The sequence below is a fragment of the Cupressus sempervirens genome, chromosome 7, assembly GCF_028749045.1.
Source record: "Cupressus sempervirens isolate cs-2001-9-10 chromosome 7, ASM2874904v1, whole genome shotgun sequence".
In the NCBI taxonomy this organism is placed as follows: Eukaryota; Viridiplantae; Streptophyta; class Pinopsida; order Cupressales; family Cupressaceae; genus Cupressus; species Cupressus sempervirens.
The window spans coordinates 468649879-468654565 of NC_143124.1; the positions used below are offsets into that span (position 1 = coordinate 468649879).

The window sequence follows — 4687 nt, forward strand, 5'->3', positions numbered from 1 at the left end:
AAAGTATACATCTTTAGCAAAAAATTATTGCTAAAGTAATCCCATTAGTTCTAATTTCAATGAATATTGTATTGATTATGCACTACAACTATAACAATGGGTGCATGCAAGCTACCCAACATGGCAAATGAAATTGTACCCAGCAATACCACTACCATTTCAAACAATATTTCAGAGTCAACTCCCCCCCTCTCAATTGCACTTCAGCAAGAGGCCTCCACAACAAACTCTACTTCCACAAATTGGATGCGATTAGATGAAAAACATATCAAATAGCTCACCAAAAATATTGCTACTGAGAGCCAGGAAATATTATTTAGTGATTCAACTAGGTAAATGCTTGTACACAAAGCCTGTTGGACGATGAAATAGAGAAAATTGAAATAGCTATGCGACAACTTGACATTGTTATCGGGCACTGGAAAAATATTGCCTTCTTGAACAACAAATAAGATATGACAAATACTTCACCATGGGAGATTCTGGTGAACTCTAGCGTGCATTCTAGAATTTTCTGGAACTTGCATGGCACAAAATCTTTGCATAGGTTAAGAAAAAAATTGTATAAATCTAAAAACTAAATAATCTTTTTTGGCCTCAGCTCTTGTAAAAAAACCTTGTTCAAACATTATATTAAATAACTAGCTTCGAATATATCTTTTACTAAAACAAATCCTTCCATGCTTCTGTATATATTTCTTATTAAATAAAGCATAATGTGTTTCTATTATTCTGTCTTCGTTATGAATAAATAGAAATGTTCTTGGAATGTTCTTATGTCTTTGTTAAGGTTACTACTTATAAAGAATGCAAATTTATGAAAATCAATTATTTATTTAAGCTTGTAAGTAGTAAATTAATAATGCATTTAATTATAAGCTTAGAATCGAAATTGTGGCATCATGAATCGGCTTGAACCTCCGAAGTACAAGTGCTAGTTTAAATTTAAATATGTACTATAAGATTCCATTGGTTACCTGACTAGCAAATAGATTTGAAAAGGTTCTCCCTCTAGGCACGAGAGCACATTCCTTGTCACATGTTTCTGCCCTGTCCGTGTAAATTGAAGTGATGTTCTCCCCCGAAACGTCTAAAGCGAAAGCTAAAACACATATCATTTTATATTTGCATACGAAAACGTGTACAGATAAAATTGTTTGATTTCTTGACTTTGGCCATTGAGGTTCATTTTCTTTCATGAGAAATGAAAACAACCCGTAAGTTCCCTACCGACCTCCTCGTCCGGTCATTTTGTATTCAGGTTGACTAATTGGTAGTTATTGAGCCCAAATCTCTATAATATATCTCATCTCTGCACTACTAACATTGAAAAAGTAAGAAAATGGTGAGGAAGGATCAATTAGCTTATGCATTCTTTGCTTTTGCAATAGTGCTTGTGCTTGTGCCAAAGGAATGTCATTCTGTAGCACTGTCAGACAAACTTTCCTTGGGCACCTCGCTAACGGAACATGAGAGCATAGTTTCAAGCAATGGCAATTTTGAACTGGGATTCTTCAGCCCCAGTAGAACGAATAACTGGTATATTTCTATCTGGAACGTCCCAAGCAAGATAGTAGTTTGGGTGGCAAACAGGGAGACACCGGTGAAAAACATGACGGGTGTTTTGAGGTTGTCGACAGACGGTTTCCTTGGACTCTTTGATCAAAATGGTGAGCCTGTTTGGTCGGCTAATGCGAGGAAGGCAGCGTCCAATGCTGTGATATCAAATTCTGGTAATTTCGTGCTACTGGGAGGCGGCAACAAATCAGAAACAGTTTGGCAGAGCTTCGACCACCCGGGAAATACCTGGTTACCCGGGATGAAGTTTGGCACGGGCCAAAACTTGGTTTCATGGAAAAATCCTTTGGATCCGGCTCCCGGAATTTTCTCCCTTCAGATCGATCCATCTGGAAACAATCAATTTGTGCTACTCTCGAAGATCACAGCGAAGTATTGGAGTATCAAGTGGGACTCCAATGGGAAATCATCGGAGTCATCATTGTTCAGTAAAGTCAAATTCAATGTTGAAAATACAAGCTCTGGCGCGTATCTCACATATACAGCCACGGAATATGTCTTCTTAGGTTTCTCCCTAAGAGCATACGGAGTCTTTGGAGTGGACTATTATTTCGATCAGTACAAGGTGGAGATGGATGAACCTTTTGCATGTGAGGTGAATGGGCTGTGCGGGCCATATGGAATCTGCCGAGGAGGAGATGATCCCTGTATGTGTGCACAAGGCTGGAGGCCCAGAGACCCTGGCGCCTGGTCTTTGCGCGAGTGGTGGTCTAGCGGATGTGTTTTTCATAGCACTTTGAATTGCAATTCTTCAATCAGGAGCGCTTACAGTTCGGCATACCCTGGTAATTCTATCTGGGTGCCGGGTAAAGCTAATCATTCATACCCTGCAGTGGCATGGGATGCTTGTCAGGAAATTTGTTTCGGCAACTGCACCTGCGTTGCGTATAATTTCAAACCCTCCGGGCACTGTCAGATCTGGTCTACTACAGACGATTTATCGGACACATTGGTTCAATTATAGTCGGACTTCTCGGGGCTTCGTGTGGGCGATGACGATACAACGCTGTCGCCGCACTATAAAGCAACTACTACGGACGATTCCATATTAGGAATCGTTGTATTTTCAGTAGTTTCAGAACTGCTACTTTTCATTGGTTTAGTCTTCATAATTCTAGCGTGGCGGAGGCGTCGGTCAAGATCGACCCAAAGTTGTGTAGATTTACCGGATGCATTGCTCAGAACGTTCAGTTACGAGGAATTGAAGACCGCAACCAGGAATTTCAGATACAAGTTGGGAAGTGGTGGATTCGGCTCAGTGTTCAAAGGAACTCTAACAGACGGCACGCTTGTAGCCGTCAAGAAACTTGAGGGTTCCAAACAGTCCGAAAAGCAATTCCGAGCTGAAATCAGCTCTGTTGGAATAATAAATCATAAGAACCTGGTGAGGCTTCGTGGATTTTGTGCACAAGGATCACGTAGATTACTGGTTTATGAATACATGGTCAACGGCTCACTAAATTCTTTCCTTTTCATCAATAATTCCAAACGCCAACCGAAAATACTGGATTGGAGAACTCGATTTGAGATCGGGTTAGGTACTGCAAGAGGATTACTTTATCTCCATGAGCAATGCAGCGATCGCATCATTCACGGCGACATAAAGCCGGAAAACATACTGTTAGATGATGAATTTATTCCAAAGTTGGGGGACTTTGGCTTAGCAGAGCTTGTGGGCAGAAATTTCAGCAAAGTGTTGACGACTACGAGAGGAACGCGAGGATACTTGGCTCCCGAGTGGGTCTCTGGCCTTCCAATTACTCCCAAAGTTGATGTCTACAGTTTTGGCATGACTCTCTTGGAAATCATTTCAGGCCGAAGAAATCTGGACTTCACTGTGCAAGAATCGAGTAGGTACTACCTTCCAGCCTGGGCCGAAGAGCAAATTTGTCAGAGGAACATGATAAACATTTTAGACAAACGGATTGCAAGTGATGCAAATGTGGAAGAGGTGAGAAGAGCTGCTCTGGTAAGTTTGTTATGCATTCGAAATGAGGAGAATGCGAGGCCAAACATGGCACAAGTGGTGCTGATGCTTGAAGGTAAGGCAGATGCTCCCACACCACAAATTCCAGTCATGATCTTTAACCGGCGAATAGACCGCGGGAACAGTGGAAGCGATAGCGATAGCGAAAGTGATTGTACTGCTTGAATTATGGAGTGTTTGGTCAAGCTTAAACAGAGTCCTTGGATGCTCTTTTCATTTCACGTTTTGAACGGTCGACAGAGATGCATGGTCTAAGGCAAAAGTCATTTAATTTTTAATGATATAGTCAGTGTAATGATATAGTCAGTTTTGTACTCAAGACGATTGAGCTAAGTCAAGAGACATTTATTTAATGACAAGTCTACAAAACAAAACTAGATATATAGAAGTTGTTGAATTTAATTCTTCTAAAAAGGATGTATAAAATAAGGAGAATTTAACATTATCTTTTTAATTTAAGGAAAGTGTGATGAATATTATTATTTTATTTAGAAGAAATAAAGAAAATGTAAGGATTTCAATGTTTTTTTATATTTCAATGATGGATTATTGAGTATGATTCTAATTGTTCATACAAATACAAATTTATATATTTGAATCTATGAATATGTTTCTTGATGATTTTTTTTTAAAATAGAATTCAAATTTGATATTCTTTGTCTTTATATTGTACGAATCCTTCATTTCCAATTGTACTATAGTAGTAAGCAAACATTTGATATATCCATCATCCAATATTAAAATTCAAATATTTAAAATTGTCTAACCTTGTAAAGATAAACTTTAAAAAATATTAATAGAATGTTTATTTTTTTCTATCTTTTTTATTCATATTTTATTGTAATCAATTGCCAAGAGAGTATTATTATATTTATATTAGGATTTTAAATTTTTAGAAACATGACCATTTGTATTGAAAAAACATACTACTAAAAATCTATGAATTACTAAAAGCTTCTATACAAAAACATTATTAGATATAATATTCAACTTTCATCATCAATTGAAATCTGAAGTTAGGTTGTGATATGAATTTGTAAATAGAAATATAATTTTTTATGTACATTTTTATCAGTGGTGCTCTATATTTTTTTGTCAATGTCATATTTTTTTTAGTTTTGA

At 37.6% G+C, this 4687-nt stretch overlaps 1 pseudogene; it reads left to right on the top strand.

Annotated features, from left to right (window-relative positions):
• Positions 1 to 1342: 1342 nt before the first annotated feature.
• On the top strand, positions 1343 to 3730 carry LOC149547565 (G-type lectin S-receptor-like serine/threonine-protein kinase At2g19130 pseudogene; annotated as a pseudogene).
• The last annotated feature ends 957 nt before the right edge of the window (positions 3731 to 4687 follow it).